Raw genomic sequence first — 21,488 nt, 5'->3', positions numbered from 1 at the left:
TCAGTCCCAGCAGCAAAGAGGGCCATTGCTGGATTCAGAGAAGCAGGGTCCTATGATAACAAAGAAAAGTACAGGAGTAGGCCTCATACTCAGCTGGCCAGAAAGATCACCCCAAGTACTTCCAGGCCGACCGGATCCCCATCACCACCTGTAACGGTCTCCCAGGACTGGACTGTTTCCAAAGTAAAAGAGGAAAAGGTAAAGAGACTGTTGTTTGTGCCTGGTTCTTTCATTGCCTGTCGGCCCTGCACCGTGTTATCCACACAACACCATAGACTTTCACGAGCACCAACAGTGCCCCGGGCATTGCTCCACCTGTGGGGAGCAGTACCATCATTGCTGCCACATCATCACCCCGGAGGCCTTACACAGCAGCGGCGGCTTAATAGTCGCAGACCACAGGTGGCGTCACGAACACAAACTTTAACTCCAGCCACATATTTTACTGACACCCACCAGGGCCACGGAGCCGGGCCCAGCCACCACTGACTACCACCGGACTAGTCCGGCCCGGCACCGGGTGTCCCATAGCCCTGGGGTGGGCGAGTCAACTTTGGCGTCACGAACAGGATTTCGTGCCCGGTCCCACCGGGTACTGTGCGCCTGCAGAAACTGTGCTTAAAAGACTGTGTTACTGTTTGCAAACTGCCGCCGCCATTAGCCTCGCCGAGCGCAGGAAGAAGGGGGGCGTGCCTGACAAAGAGCGCGAAGGGAGCGCGCCATCAGAGCAGAGCGCTGTTAACTCCGCGCGACCCAGAAGGGAATTTGAAAAGTGAACGGAGCCTGGTAAGGTTCACTAAGGGGGAGGAAGATGTCCGACTCAGAGGGAGAGCAGGTGGCTGCCATAGCCCGAGGCGCCGCAGCACCGGCCGAAGCAATCCCAGTTGCCGTCGCCCCAGCCCCCGCTGTAGCGCCGGTAATGCCGATCACAATGCCGTACATCCCGGGAGCAGAATGGCTGCCGCAGTACTCCGGGGAGTCACATACCCTGAGCGACTTCAGAGAAAGTCTGCACAGCTTGTTCCGGGTGTATCCGCTGACTGAGAGCCAGAAGGTGGGCATATTAATGGGGCAGCTAGCCGGCGCGGCCCAGCGTGAAGTGAAGTCCTGGCCTGATACAGATAAAGGGACAGCGACCCAGATACTGGCCAAGCTGAAGAGTACTTTTGACACCCGCACCGCAGCAGAAATAAAGATGAGATTCTTTGGGTGCAAACAACGGGCCACAGACAGCATAAGGGACTATGCCTTAAACCTGCAGGAGGCCCTGAAAGCAATTAAACAGGTGGACCCAGAGGGTGTACGTGAAGAAGACAAACTCCTAACTGAGCAGTTCATAGAGGGGCTCCTGTCAGATGCCCACAGGACCCAGCTGCGTATCCTGGTCCTGCAGAACCCTGCTCTGGACTTTGCAAAGTTTAAGGACCAGGCCATCCGGGTACTGAGAGAATCTACACCGAACGACCCAGTACCCCTCCGGCCTCTGGCTATCACGTGCCCCGGGGTGGTGCCTGCAACACAAGCTGCTGCAGGGGCCGAGGCGCAGTCCCTGGAAAAGGATCCCACTGCAGAGCTCAGACAGCAGGTCCGGGAGCTGACCAAGACTGTAGCTGCCCTTGCCAAGACCGTGCAGTCTCTACAAATGACCCCATCACCTGCAAGAATCGAGTTGGCCTCCAGCCCAGATGACGTCCCATGGATGCGACAGAGGAGGATTCCGCTGACCCGAGGCAGAGACACAGACCGGTATGATTCAACGGGACAACCGATCTGCCGCCGCTGCAGCCAGGCGGGCCACATTGCACGACACTGTCCTTTAAATGGGCCGAGCCTGGGGCCAGGAGCCGACCCCCAGGTGTAAGGAAGCCCGGCTCAACCCCCAGCCGCAGCAAGTATGTGGGAGGACGACCGGTCCTTCCTATTGTGCTGGATGGGATCCCTTTGAATGCCCTCCTGGATACGGGGTCCCAGGTAACAACCATCCCCTATAAACTGTACAAAAGATATTGGGCTGATTCAGACATTGACCATGGCCCAGATGATGATTTAACAATTGTGGCCAGTAATGGTCAGCCCTTACCTCAAATTGGGTACAAAGAAGTAACCATTAAAGTGGGGCGGGTAGAATTGCCATGTTAGGGGATGATAATTGTAGATATTGATCGCAAAGAATCTGACCCACTGCTAACCATTGGTACAAATGTGATAGAAAATTGTATTGCCGAAGTGATAATTTTGTTGCAACAGGCGTCTGAAACTGCCAGCTCCGGGCAGCAGCGTGCCCTACAGAGGGAGATCAGAGCCCTGATGAGGAGGCAGCAGGTAGAGCTGGCCGGAGGAGAAATTGGCAGTGTGAGGGTATGTGACCCCCTCCCCATTGCAATACCCCCAAGAAGTGAAATGTTGATATGGTGTCGGGCAGCAATAGGTCTCAAGGGTCAAGATTACCAGGCCTTGGTAGAACCGGTGTATTCAGACAGTAGGCCTGGAGTCCTGATAGCCAGAGGGGTAGCAGACATCCGCAAGGGGAGAGTGCCCGTCCGTGTCCTGAATTGTGGGGAGGAGGAAGCCAAATTGCTCCGGTACGCCACTGTAGCAAAACTGTACACTGTCAGTAACAATACCATCAAAGCAGTGGAACCCATGATCCCGTCCGACCAGGCGGAAGACAATGGCTCCAAGGGGCAGCTGGAAGACTGGTGCCAAAAATTACATGTGGGCACCGACTCCACCCCCTCACACCAAAAGCATGGGGTTTACCGGGTGGTACAGGAGTACGAGCGGGTCTTCAGCAAACACCCCCTAGATTTTGGGCAGGTAAAAGGGGTTAAACATCAAATCCCCACGGGTGATCATCATCCCATTAAAGAGGGATACCGCCCTGTACCCCCCGCACAGTATCAGCGTGCCAAGGAGATGTTACGGGAAATGAAGGAGGCTGGGGTTATCAGAGATAGTTGTAGCCCCTGGGCAGCTCCACTAGTGCTCGTAAAGAAAAAAGATGGTACAATGAGAATGTGTGTAGATTACAGGCAAATTAACCGCATTACACATAAAGATGCTTATCCACTGCCCAGAATAGAGGAGTCACTAACAGCCTTAAAGTCAGCTAACTATTTCTCCACCTTGGATCTCACCAGTGGGTATTGGCAGGTTCCCGTGGCAGAGGCGGACAAGGAGAAGACTGCATTCACGACACCAATGGGCCTCTGTGAGTTCAACTGTATGCCATTCGGGCTCTGCAACGCCCCAGGGACATTCCAAAGGCTGATGGAGTGCTGCTTGGGCCACCACAACTTTGAAACCGTGTTGTTGTACCTGGATGACGTCATAGTCTACTCCAAGACTTATGAAGACCACCTGAGGCACTTAGCAGAAGTGTTTGAGTCCTTGTCGAAATATGGCCTGAAGATAAAGCCGTCCAAATGTCACCTCTTGAAGCCAAAGGTACAGTACCTGGGTCATGTAGTCAGCGCAGACGGTGTGGCACCTGATCCGGAGAAAGTCACCGTAATCAAGGACTGGCCAAGACCCACCACGGTAAAGGAGGTGCGGCAGTTCCTTGGGCTGGTGGGCTACTACCGAAGGTTCATTGATGGTTTCACCAAGATAGCAGCGCCCCTTCAAGACCTCCTGGTGGGCCAGCCAAAGCAGGCTAAGAAGCAGAGTCCTCCATTTGAATGGAGCAGCCAACTAGAAACATCTTTTGTCCGGCTGAAAGGGGCTCTCACGGGAGAAGAAATTCTGGCCTACCCTGACTACAGCCAGCCGTTTGTACTGTATACAGACGCCAGCAACGTGGGCCTGGGAGCAGTTCTGTCCCAGGTGCAGGGAGGCAGAGAGAGGGTGATAGCGTACGCCAGTAGGAAGCTTCGGCCCACAGAAAGGAATCCAGAAAACTACAGTTCCTTCAAGCTGGAGTTCCTCGCTATTGTTTGGGCAGTGACTGAACGCTTCAAGCACTATCTGGCATCGGCCAAGTTCACCATCTTCACGGACAACAATCCATTGACACACCTGGCAACAGGCAAGTTAGGTGCGTTGGAACAGCGATGGATGGCCCGGCTGTCTAACTTTGACTTTACCATCAAGTATCGGGCTGGCAAGAAGAATAACAATGCTGATGCGCTGTCCAGAATGCCTCACTTACCCGAGTCTGGAGAAGACCTGGATGAACTCGAAGAGATAGAGTTACCGGCTTTCCATCACCAAGGTGTTTCCCAGTGTGAGCATGCTGTAGGAGTGAAGCGCTCGAGCCAGCACGAGGTCTCGGTCAACCCATTACTCCACCATAATTGGGAAGAGACACAGAACGGTGACCCGGCCGTGCGATTGGTCAAAGAAAAGCTAGCACAAGCTGAGACCCATCTTGGCCCAGATGCTCCAGAAGAAGCCCAGCAGCTGTGGAAGGAGAGGGGACGACTGTTCACCTACCAAGGCAAGCTCTGCAAGAGGTATGTCAACTGGCGAACGAATGAACTCGTCTGGCAGATAGTGGTCCCACAGAGGGATCCTCCAATGGTCCTAGCAGCTTATCATGATAATGCAGGACACTTCGGGTGGAAGAAGTTGGAGACCCTACTCCGTGATCGGTTCTACTGGGTGCACATGAGAAAGACAGTCGAGAAGTGGTGCCGAGACTGTGGTCCGTGTAACCTGAGGCGGAAAGATGATGCCAGCCAAAGGTCTCCCCTACAGCCAATTGTCACGAAGCAGCCCCTGGAGTTGGTGGCCCTGGACCACGTGAAGTTAACACCAAGCCGGTCAGGCTATGTGTACGCACTCACCATTGTGGACCATTACTCTCATTTCCTGGTAGTAGTGCCCGTGAAGGACCAAACAGCCAGAACAGCAGCGAGAGCATTTCAGGCCTACTTTTGTCGACCTCACGGTTACCCTGAAAGGGTACTGACTGATCAGGGTCCTGCATTCGAGGCAGAAGTGTTCCAAGAGTTCTGTAACATGTACGGTTGTAAGAAAATCAGAACCACACCGTACCACCCCCAAACCAATGGATTGTGCGAGAAGATGAACCATGTGGTTATTGATATGCTCAAGACTCTACCTTTGGAAGAAAGAAACCAATGGCCAGAAAAGTTACCAGATCTGGTAGACTTGTACAACCATATCCCGGTAAATTCGACCAACTGCAGCCCTGCTTACCTGATGCGAGTAAGACCTGGCAAGTTACCTGTAGACTTTGAGATGGGGACTGTGTCACCTGAGGCGGTTCAGGAAATAGAGAATTGGGATACAGAGCGGCAGCAGCGGTACCGTAAGGTCCAGGAATGCGTAGAAAGGAGCCTGTCTCAAGCAAGAATGAGACAAGAGCAGCATTACAATCAAACGGCCCCAGCAACTCCCTTAGCACCTGGAGAACAAGTCCTCAAGAAGAAGCGGAGAACGCATAAATTGGATGATCAGTGGGAGAATGAACCCTACACCATTATCCCCTCCAACTTTGACAACAGTAAGGTATGCCTCATAAGCAAGGATGAAGGCAAGACCTATCAAGCAGTTTCTCGAGACCGCCTGAAAGTGTGCCCTGAACGGTGCAGGATCCAAAGGGAAGTGGAAGAAGTACAAGAAAGTCCCCAAAGTCAAGAAAAAGAGGAAGAGATGATCCAAACAATCCTTGGAAAACTCCCCAAAACCTGGACCCGAATAAACAATGCCATAGTGGTACCAGTCTTGACGTTCCCGCAGTTGGTCGAGCCAGAAATAGAAGAGGTTCCAGATCCACCTAAAAAACCGTCCGCTCCAACCCGAGATGACACGCCAGCAGTGGAACAGAAGGTTCAACCCCCTGCCAGTGGTGAACCTGCCGTACCCTTGGCGAATCTGAGATCCCGTAGGCAACCAACATGCATTCCTGTCAGGGTTAGGCCTACCAATCACACGGGGGGGCAGACACTCTAAGTAGTCAGGGACAAACCCCAGAGCTACGCCAGTCCCAACGCAGCACTCGGGGACAGCCCCCTCCAAGGTATAGAACATAGAAAGTAAAATACCTAACAGAATGTAAATAGTTATGTGAAATGTCTGTAATGTTGTGTATAAAATGCTTTTTGTCTTAGGTGATTAAGTAAATGGACAATTGGGCCACTGGACTATGGGTGGCCAACACCTAAATTGTTCATAGTTAGCACCAGTGTGCTCAACACCCCTGAAGAAAAACCCGTCCGGCGTGCATAGAGTGGGGTCATCAATGCTCTGACGCACGCCCAGAGCCTACGTTGGGGGTTTGATCGCGGCGGGTCCCCCATGGAGCAGTGTAATGGACGCCTGGCAGGGAGCCACACTGGACTCTATAGTAGTGTTTAAGTTGTAACGTTTAAGTAATGCGCCTCCCACAATGGGATGAAATGTTGTAACCTGTTTTGTTTTGTTTCTACAGTCCGGGAGTACTGAATTTAACTAAGGGGGAGTGTGGCGCCCCAGGACCTGGTCGCCACAACAGCATTGCCCTCCCAAAGGGTTAATGCTGAGCCTGGAGGTAATGGGGAGGTCCATTGGCCAGCAAGTTTAACACCCAACGCAGTTCTCCCTCCGGCCAGCAGGGGGAGCTCTGAACCTGGAATTCCAGGGAGCTTCCTCAAGTCTAGCCTGAGAGAGGAAGTAGTGTTCAGTCTGTAGAGAGCAGTAGAAGTGAACAGACACCGAGTGAGCTGTCCTGTGGATCTGGGGCCTAGAGCTAGAGTAGCTTGGCCCAGAGAAGCAGGAGTAGCTGAGAGGCAGCGGAGAGACTCGGACATCGGAGTCTGTGGCCACCAGGGCTTAAACATATTCCTGGTAGCCGAATCCGAAGGGCAGGAGAGCTGCAAGCACCTGGCCCAAAAACATCCCGAAGGTACAGCTGCAGCATCAGGGCCCGGTGTGGATTCCAGCAGAGAAGCACCAGAGAGAGGGCCTGCGCAGCACAGCCTGCTACAGAGGGAAAGGGACGTACCATCAGTCCCAGCAGCAAAGAGGGCCATTGCTGGATTCAGAGAAGCAGGGTCCTATGATAACAAAGAAAAGTACAGGAGTAGGCCTCATACTCAGCTGGCCAGAAAGATCACCCCAAGTACTTCCAGGCCGACCGGATCCCCATCACCACCTGTAACGGTCTCCCAGGACTGGACTGTTTCCAAAGTAAAAGAGGAAAAGGTAAAGAGACTGTTTTTTGTGCCTGGTTCTTTCATTGCCTGTCGGCCCTGCACCGTGTTATCCACACAACACCATAGACTTTCACGAGCACCAACAGTGCCCCGAGCATTGCTCCACCTGTGGGGAGCAGTACCATCATTGCTGCCACATCATCACCCCGGAGGCCTTACACAGCAGCGGCGGCTTAATAGCCGCAGACCACAGGTGGCGTCACGAACACAAACTTTAACTCCAGCCACATATTTTACTGACACTCACCAGGGCCACGGAGCCGGGCCCAGCCACCACTGACTACCACCGGACTAGTCCGGCCCGGCACCAGGTGTCCCATAGCCCTGGGGTGGGCGAGTCACTTCCACCTTCTCCATGGCCGGGCGGACTGCCGGGGCTGGGACCTCGTTGGGCACGGTCACTTCCGGGACCGGTGGCTTCACCTCGCGGACGGGCACCTCCCGGGGAACCTTCCATGGCAACGGGATCGGTGCTACCTGCATGATGGGCCGTCTACGGGCGCCGTCCACAGGCTTGTCCTCATAGGCGGATGGGATAGACTCCACGGCCGGTGTCGGGGGCAGCGGACCGATTGGCGGGGCATCGGCAACCGATACGGATGGCGGGGGAAGCAGCAGGGTGAGTGGGAGCACACCGGGCCCCTTAGCCGCAGTGGCCATTCCCTCGGGGACACAGGGACGTGGGTCGCCTACCCGCTCCTCCAACACTGCCTCCACCTCGCATATCCGCACGGCCGCAGCTACTTCCTCCATTTCGGCCACTCACCTTTCTATGAGGAACTGGACTTGGGCCTGTAGACAGCAACACATATGCGCCGTCCGGGCTTCCACCCAGGCCGCTGTTCCTGGCGCAGGCTCCGGGATTTCTGGTTTGCCGGACGGGATGGACATGCTGCTCAGTGGATGTCCAGGATTCAGATGGGTAGCAGAGTCCTGGTGTCCCTGCCTTTTATCTCCTCAGTCACATGAGGCTGGATCTTCACCCGCCCCCCATGGTGTTTTCCAAGCACTTCCCTTGCTTTTTGCTTCGCTCCGCTCTCGGGGGTGGGGCTTCGTCTTTGTGCCCTTTCTGTTCAGGGAAGACGGCTCGGTGGGAACTTTTTGCGCCTAAGATGGCGGATTCTCCAATTTTTCAGCGGATCGCCGCTGGCGATGATCTGAAGGCGCACTTCCACAGGTAAGTGGATGGTTCTATCCTGTTCGCAGACGCCTGAAGAGTCGATGTGTACCGCCCCGCGGGCTCGGCTGTGACCGCCGAGCCGCTCGGATCCGTGCTTGTACTGCGGGTGGTGGCTCGAGCCTCTCACGGACCCGGGGGTCATGTCGCTCTGCAAGGGAGTTGGCGCTACACGCGGGGATTTGGGTGAGGAGTTCCACGGGCAGGGCCGCGGTGGATTAGTTTGGAATGTAAGTTCGTGACGCCACCCATGGGTTGTGGTGATTGTAGACACCACCACTGCGGTGAAGGTATAGGGGCTCCCAGGAGCGGTGTAATGGCGCAGCTAGGTGTTGATCCTTCCGTGGGTAGGGGATGTTGGTCCCAGTGCCCGGTTGGCGAGGGCTGGGATGCAGGGTGAAATGTTGCGGTGCAGTACAGTGCGGTGCCTAATGGCACTGGTGTACACACTCTGACACAAGACACTGGAGTCTATGGTAAACCAAACGGAGTGATGAACGGGGCCCGCAGCCGGCTACAGCTTCTCCCAGAATAGGTTGGTGGTTTCCGTCTTTCTCCTGCACCTCTGTGTGTAAATGTTTGACTCCTATGCCTAGACACCGGTAGTCCGCTCCCCGACTTGTATATGCCGAAGGAGCCCGTTTGCCCGCAGACGCTGACCCTTTGGGTCTCAATGCGTTGGCGGTGGCTTTACCCTGTATGGTTGGGCTGTTGTCTTCTAACGGGACTTGTGTGGGATAGGTCCTTAAGTCCAGTCCGCAATCAGTTGATTCGACTCGGCCCTGTCGGTTCAGGGCTTTGTACTGGGTCTGAGTACACTGCTTGGTGCTCCGGTATCCAGATGGCTCCTCGGTTCGGTTCCGGTAGGCCACTACCCTGTCCCGGTCCCTTACGGTTCCACCGGTCGTCTTCCTGGTCTCCTGCAGACGGCCACCACTGTTTGCCTCCTTGCCAATGGCGACTGGGCTCCGACCCAGCCACCTGGTAGTCTCTTGGCAGGCCTGGACACAGGACTGCCCGTGAACTTGACTGCTCTACACTTGTGCTTGAACTAGACCAGGGTTCCCCAACTCCAGTCCTCGAGGGCTGCCAACAGTGCATGTTTTCAGGATTTCCTTAGCATTGCATGAGTGTTGGAATCATCAACTGTGCAGGTGATTAAATTATCACATGTGCAATACTAAGGAAATCCTGAAAACATGCACTGTTGGCGGCCCTTGAGGACTGGAATTGGGGACCCATGTACTAGACTCTTCCTCAACTTGAACCTGACTCTGTGTTTTCCTGCCTCCAGGCCTGTGAACTCCTCGGTGGGCGGAGCCCACTGCCTGGCTCCGCCCCCCTGGTGTGGACATCAAACCTGGAGAGTGGTGACAAGGTTTTTAGGTTGGCTGATGTCACCTAACCGGGAGGGGGGTGTGGTGTTGTGTGTGACTACCTGGGACGACCTCTTTAGTCCGGGGCGTCACATATACAAAAAGACATGGCCGAGAACTTGCAGGCCAACCCAAAAACTTTTGGGCCTTGTAAATAGCCCTAGACGACCCTTTCACCGTCCTGCAGTCTCCGGAGAGGCTGGTTAGAGGAAGGGCCTGCGGCAGAGTAGGCCGAGGTCCCGTCACCATGGCAACCGGTGACTACCCTCCGGGTAAGGGGTCCCCTGGACTCTTCTGGGAGAGACTGCCGGGTAAGGAACTTATTACCCGGCCCGTGTGGGCAACAACCGAACCCGAACCCGTTTCCTGGACTGGGGAAAAGGGGTGCTGACCTGGTTTTTAGAGGCAGTATCAGGGCTAGGTTTGCTTGGGTGGGCAACAGTGAAAAGGACCCGGTCCCGTCCCATTCCTGGTTAATAAAAAAAAACAAAAAAAAAAAAAAAGTTTGATTATGTAACGTTTAAGTAATATGCCTACCGTCACAGGGATGAAACAAAGCCTTCATAAATGTAAATATGTTAGTATAATTGTACATGTGTTTTATCTTTTACAATTCACAAAGCAAAATAAATCGGTGGTGGTCGGACAGCCCCGGACGGTCTGTGGTTAACCAAGGGGGAGTGTGATGCCCTGGCCGGGCCAGGTAGTCACAGATTGGGCCCCGCATTTTACCTGTCCCTCATAGGTAACATACAGCCAAACATTAAACCCTAGTCACCCGCCTCAGGGCTTGAAGGACACACCAGGGGGCAGAACCAGGCGGTTGGAAGACGCCCACCGAGGAGTCTCAGTCAGCCTGGGGTGGGAAAGTTCAGAACAAGTCTAGAGTTCAAGTTGGAGAGGTGTGTGGGCTGAAGCTGTGTGCAGCTCCAGCAGAGGAGAGAAACCAATTTGAGCAGGTGCTGGGTTAGGAGCCCTGGTACCTTTGGCTAGTGTAACACCTGCCTGGATCCACAGACTCAGATGGGCTGTAAAGGGGAGGCTAGAGGGAAGCCACTCACCAAGCAGGACCCCCAGAGCCCTGAAACCCTTTAACCCCTCTAAAGGGATTTGGAATTACACAAGGAACTGGAGATCACTACCTGTGGAAGGCTGCAGTCCGATGAGAGTAGTAGTCAGGCAGGGTCAAACCAGGAATAGCGGAACAGGGACAGAATTGGCAGGCAATGACGTAGTCAGCAAACGTAGCAGAGGTCAAATCCGGATCGGGCAGCGAGGTACATAAACAGCAGGCAGAAGGGTAGTCAGAAAACACGCAGAAGTCAGCACACAGGAATAACCAAACAGAATAGGACGTAACAGGAGCCAGGAAAATAAGAATTATCTCTGGCAGTGGTCATGTGACAGGAGGGGGAATAAGAAGGGTGTGGTGTCTTCCCATTGGCTGTAGCTGAATGCTGACAACTTCAGCTGGAAGACACATGCCACCCACAGTCAGCCAGCGGTACTGCAGATCCCAAGCTAACCCAGCCCAGTGGATGATCAGAGTCTGCGCCCACCGCTGGCATCGACTCCTCTCCCATCACCATCCACGGCAGGAACACAGCGTCGCCTGGCGATCGGAGCAGAAGTCGCTGGAGCAGACTCCGGCGGTGACGTCACAGCTAGGAGGCAGACGGCGGTCTCCATCTGCAGGAGCCGGGAAGATGGCTTTGTGGACCGGGACAGGGTTGTAGCCCGCCGATACCGACCCAGGGAACCGACTCGGAAACCAGAGCACAAAGGGGGGTACTCAGACCCTGAAGCTAGGTCCAGAAGCTACTAGGGCACTAGCTAATTAACTGATTGCGGCCAGGACTAGAGGTCCTGTCCCACCCAAAGTCCCGACTGAAGGCAACAGCCCAACGAGGGGGATAAACGGCCACCGCCATGGCTCAGAGATCCCACGGGCCAGCGTCTGCGGGCAAAGGGCTCTTTAGGCGACAAGAAGCCATGAGCGGACTCCTGAGGTTGCAAGCACAGGCAGTCCACCATCCAACACAGGTGCGGGAGAAAGACAGAGACCACCAGCCGGGTGGGGGACCAGACCACAGCCGGCTGCGGGCACCGACCACCATCACCTTGGTTTACCAGAGACTCGTGTGTTTACTAATAGTGAGTATATCAGCACCCTCCGGTCGCCCATCTCCCTGCACCGCCAAACTCCCCCAACGGGTCCCGGGGCCACCATCCCTGCCCACGGAGGGGTTGACAACTTGCTGCGTAACATCTCCCCCGGGTGCCCTGTAACTGCAGCAGAGGTGTCCACCTTCACCACATCCCGTGGGTGGTGTCACGAACTTAACGCGGCTCCGGCCATACATCTACGTCCCCAAACCACAACCCCTCTTTTAGTTGAAGTGACCACGAGACCCACAGGTCCGGAGACCCTCGAGCCACCCACTGAAGGTCCGGATCCGAGCGGCTCGGCTGCCGAGCACGGGGTGGTACACTGCCACAGCCTTGGCCTTTCCCCTACAAAAGGGTGGGTCCGGGGTCTCCCTGTGGTCCAGTGGGTCCACTTCAGCTTGCTGCAGTATCATCACCCCGTGGTGGGCGTGACAATCTGACAATGGAGGAAGGACTACAACTATATCAGAAAACTGACCAGCAACTTCAACAAATGGGAACAGGCGCCAACCAAAAAAGACAACATAACTAACAAAAACATATCCAGTGGCACTGAATAGAATAAGGATACATTGGCATTGCATTACTGCTATAAGAATATTGGAAAAAAGAGAAACATACATAGCTAATGTGAAAAATGAGTAAAAAGACACAGGCATTGCATTACTGCATTGAAATATTGACAAACAGAGATTTTTAGCTTATGTATTGGCCAAAGACCTCATTGATCTCATAGGAAGCCAGGTCTGAGGGGTGCTTTTAGTTGGGCAGCTATGGTCCTTTTAGTGTGTACAGGGACTATTTATGTGCAGCCTTGCCTTCCCCATGTGTGTGAGTGTTGTATATTGGTAACACCTATGTATCCAGCTCTGCTGTTGGCCATGTTGCTCTTGTGTTCTGTCTCCATTGTTTTTCCCAGCCGCTGTCTCTGGGCTTCATCCTCTGTTGGTCTTCTCAGGCCATCTTCCCAGCGTATCTTGTCTCACATCACTATGTCACCTCTGTCCAGTCTTTGCCAGTCTTTGCCCAGTCAAAAAAAATCAAAAATGTCCGTGGAGCCTCTGTTAGGAGTCTCAACACAGAAACCAGCCAGATATCCGAGATCAGTGATTGTTTTGTCATGTTGGTCTACTAGGCATTGCTCCCACCTGGCCAGAAACCTACTCCACACTGATGAGGGGCAATACCCTGAAACAGCTGTCTGTGGATGGATACCTGGCCTTGGTATTTCCCTTGTCATATCTTTAAACTTGTCAAAAAGTTGGATATTGACTAAAAGGGCCACTTAATATGGTGGTTATGGTGGTCTCCTAAAAAGAGCCAACTCTTGGCTGGGTCCATCCCGGAGGGATATCTGGCTAGTTTCTGTGTTGAGCCTCCTAACAGAAGCTCCACGGACTTTTTTGATTTGCATATTTCCCAGGGGGCAATGTACCTAGGATTTCTCTGTCTTGAGCGCCCTCGCTGGCTGCCGGCAGTGTATTCTCTGGCTGGTCTCCCCGAGATCAGTGTTTGTTTTGTCTTGTTAGTTTTTGCCCAGTGGCTGATATCACATTGCGGTGATTTACGATTATTGCTCTGCAGATATTTCCAGCTAAAGACTCCGAGCTGTTAATATCCCTCCTTCAATGTCATCACTCACCGCTGGATTTACAGACCATGCTCTTTTTGGCCTTCCCTTGTACTTTCTCCACGTGGCGTCCAGTCGTGGCTCCCTAGCCTAGTATCTGTGATCTCCCGCACGTTATCGCCTTTATCTGCCATTACAATCTCCCATTATTGCATCTTATGTGTAAGATGTTTTGTATTTGATAATTTGACATCAGACAAAGCGCCGTTCTCATCAAAGTCATAAAACCCAAACTATGAGAATGAAGTCTTAGGGGTTGGATTGTCCTTCTTGGCGCGGTGGCCATGTTGTCCCTGAATGATCATCTCACAGATGTCATTATTTGTCATTTCTTTCTCTTATAGCTGAAGTTCTTCATAAGTCGGGTGCGATACCACGACTATACCGGAGACATTGTGGCGTTTGATGAGAGGAGACGACTTTTATCTCCATTTTACTTGCAGTTATCAAACTGGGTCTTCTATCAAGATGGTGACAATTACATGTATCATACTGATAATAAATGCTTCTTCTCATACAGCAAGATCCGGCCACAGGAGCAATGGCTGCATGTCAATGGTTGCACAATTACATGGAAAACTGGTCAGGTGAGTGATATGGTGCGATGGAAGGTTTATGAATGACATAAATAAAAGTCTGATATTACTGGACACCTGGCAGCATCGCCTCCATTATATTAGCAAGGAGAAAGCCCGTCTGCAAGAAACCGAAGCTTTCCGCGTGTTTGCTCGCTACCCTAGAGGTGATAAATATACAGGAGAAGATAACTGCACCGCAGGCAGGCTGGTGGTCTCCACTCCCCACCAGGGACAGCACATGGCAATGGAGGTGCAATATTTCCCTGCAGTAGCTAGAATAATCGATATCAACACCATCCACAGATCTATCGTTTATCGGGGACATAATCGCTTCTGTAGATTCAAGCTCCAGGATTTTCAGCCTTCAGAAACCACAGACATGTAATATCAATGCTAAATATAGATACAGTGCTGTGATACCATCTGCCCCCCTCCTGATTTCTTATTCTTTTCCATGTTTCTCAAACTTAAATGTTTAAGATCACCGAAGAAATGTAAATATTACAGAAAGAGGACACAAGTAACAAAATGCAGATTATAAATGAAGGTCTTTATTACTAAGGGAAAAAGAAATCCAAACCTGTAGGCCCTGTGTGAAAGTGATTGCCCCCTCCCTTAAAACATAAATTAACTGTGGCTTATCACATCTTTGGGAAAAGAAAATCTATTTCCCTGGCCACACCCTGGCCTGATTACTGCCCCACCTGTTCTCAATCAAGAAATCACTTAAATAGGACCTGCCTGACAAAGTGAAGTGGACCAAAAGAGCCTCAAAAGCCAGACATGATGCCAAAGAAATTCAGGAACAAATTACATATAAAGAAATTGAGATTTATCAGTCTGGAAAAGGTTATAAAGTAATTTCTAAAGCCTTGGGATTTCAACAAACAACAATGAGAGCCCTTATCCACAAATGGCGAAAACATAGAACAGGCATGAACATTCCCAGGAGTCGCTGCCTGACCAAAATTACTCCAAGAGTGCAGCGACGGCTAATCAAAGAGGTCCCAAAAGACCCCACAACAACATCCAAAGAACTGCAGGCCTCACTTGCCTCAGTTACGGTCGGTGTTTATGAGAAAAGAGACTGGGTAAAAATGGCCATCATGCCAGAGATCCAAGGTAAAAACCACTGCCGAACAAAAAGAACATAAAGCCTTGTCTCAGCTTTGCCAGAAAACATCTTGATCATCCCCAAGACTTTTGGGAGAAAACTCTGGACTGACGAGACAAAGTTGAACTGTTTGGAAGGTGAATGTCCCATTACATCTGGCGTTGAAGTAACAGCATTTCTGAAAAGGAACATCAGACCCACAGTTATGTACACTGTGTGCAGAATTATTAGGCAAATGAGTGTTTTGCTCACATGATACTTTTTATACATGTTGCCCTACTCCAAGCTGTATAGGCTTGAGAGCCAACTACCAATTAAGTAAATCAGGTGATGTGCATCTCTGTAATGAGGAGGGGTGTTGTGTAATGACATCAACACCCTATATAAGGGGTGCTTAATTATTAGGCAACTTCATTTCCTTTAGCAAAATGGGTCAGAAGAGAGTTTTGACGGCTATGAAAAGTCCAAAATTGTGCAATGTCTTGCAGAGGGATGCAGCAGTCTAGACGTTGCCAAACTTTTGAAGCGTGATCACCGAACAATCATGTGTTTCATGGCAAATAGCCAACAGGGTCGCAAGAAGCGTGCTGGGCAAAAAAGGCACAAAACAACTGTCCATGAATTGAGGAAAATCAAACGTGAAGCTGCCAAGATGCCATTTGCCACCAGTTAGGCCATATTTCAGAGCTGCAACATTACTGGAGTATCAAAAGCACAAGGTGTGCCATACTCAGGGACATGGCCAAGGTAAGGAAGGCTGAAAACCACCACCTCTGACCAAGAAACAGAAGATAAAACCTCAAGACTGGGCCAAGAAATATCTTAAGACTGATTTTTCAAAGGTTTTATGGACTGATGAAATGAGAGTGACTCTTGATGGGCCGGATGGATGGGCCAGAGGATGGATCAGTAAAGAGCAGAGAGCTCCACTCCGACTCAGACGCCAGCAAGGTGGAGGTGGGTACTGGTATGGGCTGGTATCATCAAAGATCAACTTGTGGGACCTTTTCAGGTTGAGGATGGAGTGAAGCTCAACTCCCAGACCTACTGCCAGTTTCTGGAAGACAACTTCTTCAAGCAGTGGTACAGGAAGAAGTCGGTATCGTTCAAGAAAAGCTTGATTTTCATGCAGGACAATGCTCCATCACATGTATCCAACTACTCCACAGCGTGGCTGGCCAGTAAAGGTCTAATAGATGAAAAAATAATGACATGGCTCCCTTGTTCACCTGATCTGAACCCCATAGAGAACCTGTGGTCCCTCATAAAATGTGAGATCTACAGGGAGGGAAAACAGTACACCTCTCGGAGCAGTGTCTGGAGGCTGTGGTGGCTGCTGCACGCAATGTTGATCGTAAACAGATCAAGCAATGACAGAATTTAAGGATGGTCAGCTGCTGAGTGTCATCAGAGAGAAAGGGGGCTATATTGGGCACTCATTTTTGGGTTTGTTTTTGCATGTCAGAAATGATTATTTCTAAATTTTCTGCAGTTATATTGGTTTACCTGGTGACAATAAACAAGTGAGATGGGAATAGATTTGGTTTTTATTAAGTTGCCTAATAATTATGCACAGTAATAGTCACCTGCACAAACAGATCCTCCTAGGATAGCCAAATCTAAAAAAACCCCTCCAACTTTCAAAAATATTAAGCTTTGATATTTATGAGTCTTTTGGGTTAATTGAGAACATAGTTGTTGAACAATAATAATTAATAATCCTCTAAAATACAACTTGCCTAATAATTCTGCACACGGTATATTGTGGTGGGAGTGTGATGGTCTGGGGATATGCTGCTTCTTCAGCTCCTGGAAGACTTGCTGTGGTAAATGGAGCCATAAATTCTGCTGTCTACCAAAATATCCTGAAGGAGAACGTCCGGTCATCTGTTCCTGACCTCCAGCTGAAGAGCACTGGGGTCATGCAGCAGGACAATGATCCAAAACACCAGCAAGTCACAAACTGAAAACTTTGAAGTGTCAGGGTCCTGCCCTCAATCCGAGTAAGATACTGCGGCCTGACCTTAAGAAGGTGGTTGATGCTCAAAAACCTCCATTGTGATTGAAATACAATTCTGCAAAGATGAGCAGCCGAAAATTCCTCATTGTAAAAGACTCCTTGCCGGTTATCCCTAATGCTTGATTGCAGTTGTTGCTGCTAATGGTGGCCCAACCAGTTATTAGGTTTAGGGGGCAATTACTTTTTCACACAGCGCCCCCTGTTAGTTTGGATTTATTTTTCCCTTAATAATAAAGACTTTCATTTACAATCTGCACTTTGTTACTTGTGTTATCTGCGTCTGATATTTACATTTGTTTGGTGATCGGAAACATTGAAGTGACAAACATGCAAAAGAATAAGAAATCAGGAAGGGGGCAAATACTTTTTCACACAACGGTATATCAGTTTATCAGTTATGTTTGGTGTTTCTAGGTAGTAAAAGTCTCCTCAGAAATGTGGCAGTTTTATTTATTCCACCAGTAGGATTGTGTGGGGCAATATGGTATAAATTAGAATTAAGTCTTTGCTCCCATGTTTCCTTGCTCACAATCTGACCTGTAGCCGGGGTGTGGAGTGTGGGGTGAGGAGTGTGGGGTGAGGGGTGAGGAATGTGGGGTGAGGGGTGTGGGGTGAGGGGTGAAGAGTGAGGAGTGTGGGTTGAGGAGTGTGGGTATAGGGTTGATGAGTGTGGGTAGACGTTGAGGAGTGTGGGGTGTGGGGTGAGGAGTGTGGGGTGAGGGGTGTGGGGTGAGGGGTGTGGGGTGAGGAGTGTGGGGTGTGGGGTGAGGAGTGTGGGGTGTGGGGTGAGAAGTGTGGGGTGAGGAGTGTGGGGTGAGGAGTGTGGAGTGTGCGGTGAGGCGGGTGGGGTGAGGGATGAGGAGTGTGGGATGAGGAGTGTGGGGTGAGAAGTGTGGGATGAGGAGTGTGGGGTGAGGAGTGTGGAGTGGTGTGGGGTGAGCAGTGTGGGGTCTGGACTGGGGAGTGAGGAGTGTGGGATGAGGAATGTGGGGTGAGTAGTGTGAGGTGTGGGATGAGGAATGTGGGGTGAGGAGTGTGGGGTGAGAAGTGTGAGGTGAGGAGTGTGGGGTGGGGTGTGGGTTGAGGGGTGTGAGGTGAGGGATGAGGAATGTGGAGTGTTCCTGCTTTCAGTATTCATTGGTATAGGTAGCTTTCCTGCTGGGTTTGCATCTCTCTCCCTCTTGGACCCAGCAGGAGCTTGATTTCTATCCAGCTGCTGAACATAAGTATTCTATTGGTCTATTGATGCTTAAATACTCCCATCTTCCCTGGACTGTGTTGGTGATATTTTCAGTTCCTTCACAAGCTCTGGATGCAAGCAGGCGGCTTGCACTCATCAGTAGGATCTCTGCTGATCTCCTGCCTGAGTCATCTGTGGATAAGTAATTCATGCTTTTTCTGCCCTGTATGTCCTCCATGTGTCTTACTTTAGCGTTTAATTGGGTTGACAAAGAGCTTATCCTGCCCATGCCCTTTCTAGGGACCAGCAGTAGGGACACCTATGGTCAGGTATCCAGCTCAGCGCATAGGTGCGGAACCTATCTAGGGTGGGGAGGGACACCAGGGACCTGCAGTAGGTTTTGTCAGGGGTCACCATCTCTCCCTTCCCTAGATGCAGTGGTCCCCTTCCCTTACCTTTCATGGCTCTCTTGGTACTTCGCTGTACCTAGCGGCAGAGACCTTGTACTCACATGACCATGAACTTTGTCATTGATCTACCTAAGTCAGAGGAGTAAAGACTTACTTCCCAATTAATTAAAGCCAGGAAAGAGGTAGATGGGAGTCTTTTGGTAACTAGTGACCAGTCCCAGAAAGGTGACAACTGTAGATGTAGGAGGTCCCCTGTCTTTAGGGTGGGTTTGTTTCTGTGGTTGTTGTTAAAAAATCTACATCTTAAAGTTGCATCCAGGAGGTTTGCCATTAAATTTGTAGATCTTTATAAGAATATAAATATAAATATAAGAATATTAAAGTTTTGAATCCTAATAGTTAAACTTGAACTCTCTGTGACTTGGAAGATCAAAAACTCTTTTTATTCTGTTGAGAACGAAACTACAATGGGTCTCTTAAGGTCTGACTGCCGTGTTCAAATTATAATGTCATGTGTGCACGCGAGAAAGAACAATAACTGACAATGGTTCGGTTATGAACTTTCTCTCATGACAGACGCCAGTGAGCTTCTGCTTCAGTTTATTGTTTGGGAAACTTTATAGTTCAGAAGAAGTAAAGCGTGTAGACAAAAGTATAGGTGTTCCCCTATCCGTACGCGGAGCTGGCGTTTTGTTTTGCCAATGTAACTCATTGGGCATGAGCATGTACTTCTATAGACAACTCCCTCTGTCCGACAGTTCACAAAACTGTTGATATAAAATCTTCTGCCTGTAGTCAAGTTAGAGAAGGTTTTCGTCTGGTCGATGTACGGGCAGTAGCTACATGATCCGCATCTAAATGTGCCAATCGGTTTCCGATCTAGCCATGTTCCCTCACATTTTTGTGGTTCAAAGTGGCTATGGACCACAATGTCTTTGATTGTTTTCCCCCTTCTATAGGTAAAACTTGGGTATGGGGTAATGAAATCCTTCAAATCGGGGTCTGCCTGTAATATCCCAAAATGACGTCTCAGAATGCTGATTACTCTGTCATTCTGATCGTCATACGATCCTATGAGTCTTGTGATAGACTCAGATATGGGTCTCTCACGTGGAGCCAAAAGGTCTCTCCTGTTGGTATCCCGTGCTGACTTATATGCTGTTTTGATGAATGTGAAGGATACCCTCTTGCTCTAAAATGGTCCCCAAGTTGTTGTGCCTCCTTATTAAATTCGCTGAGGGATGAACAGTTCCTTCTGACACAAAGGAACTGTCCTTTAGGTATTCCTCTGCGTAGGGGTAGGGGGTGGTGACTCTCCCACCTCAGGAGGCTATTTGTGGCTGTTGGTTTGAGGTGGATGCTCGTGCCCAAAGTGCAATCCTCATATTTGACTATTCTTGTGTCCAGAAATGTCAGGCTATCTCCTCCTATCTCATATGTAAATTTAAGGCCCAGCTAGTTGATATTGAGGCTGACAACAAACTCCTGAAAGGATCTAGCATCCCCCGTCCAGAGGTCGAGGATGTCATCAATGTATCGACCCCAGAATGCAATCTGGGGTCCCCAACTGACATCCCCGTCCCCAAAGACCACCCTATCCTCCCATCAACCCAGGAACATATTAGCGTAGATGGGAGCACATGGGCTCCCCATCGCTGTGCCCCTGAGCTGGTGGTAGAATCGGTTACTAAATAGAAAATAGTTATGTGTCAACACAAATGTGAGAAGTTGGATAACAAAGGCATTGTGCTCCCTGTATTGATTCCCTCTCGCATCAAGATAAAGAGTTGCCGCTTCCAGACCCCTGTTGTGTGAAATGGAGCTGTAGAGATGCTCCCGTCAATGGATGCCAAGATGGTGTTGGCATCCACATGTATTCCATCTAATTTACACAGTAGGTCTGTAGTGTCCCTGATGTATGACGGTTGTGTCGTAACAAATGGGCGGAGTACTCTATCAAGGTATATGCCTGGGTTCTGTCCCAAAGCATCTATGCCTGATACGATTGGGCGTCCTTTTAGAGGGTGGAGTCCTTTGTGGATCTTGGGGATCGAATAGAAGGTGGCAATGGTTGGAAATTTGTTATTTAGAAAATTATATTCATCCCTAGAAATTAGGGATTTATCAAGGGCCTCCAATGTCATGCTCTCAAGTTCCAACGTGAATTCCCTAGTAGGATCCGATGGGAAGGTGGCATATGTGGCTCTATCTGACAAAATTCTGGTACACATTTTCACATAGTCTGTTGTATTCATGATTACAACATTGCCCCCTTTGTCTGAGGATTTAATTGTAATCAGTTGGTTTTTCTCCAAGTTGTTAAGGGCTTCCTTCTCCCTAGGCATCAGATTTGATTCACAGCTCCTTATTTTGGGTTTAATTTTCCTAATCTCATCGGCCACTAATTTCGAGAGTATATCTAGACTGTTACAGTCCTTCACTGGAGGCATCCTTGTGCTTTTTAATTTTAAATCGGTAAATGGACTTACACCAGTTAAGTTGTTATCTATTTCTGACAGGCCTGCTAACAATCTGACATCCTCCAGAGTGTCCAGAGGGATCCCAAGTTTGCGACACTCTGCCAGATCGTTATATCTGAAAAACCTCCTCCATCTAAGCTTCTTTAGGAAGAGTTCAATATTTTTAATCCAGGTGAACGAATCAAAATGTGTGG

The sequence above is a fragment of the Anomaloglossus baeobatrachus genome, chromosome 1 (assembly GCF_048569485.1).
Source record: "Anomaloglossus baeobatrachus isolate aAnoBae1 chromosome 1, aAnoBae1.hap1, whole genome shotgun sequence".
NCBI classification, from domain to species: Eukaryota; Metazoa; Chordata; class Amphibia; order Anura; family Aromobatidae; genus Anomaloglossus; species Anomaloglossus baeobatrachus.
This window is presented reverse-complemented; position numbering follows the sequence as displayed.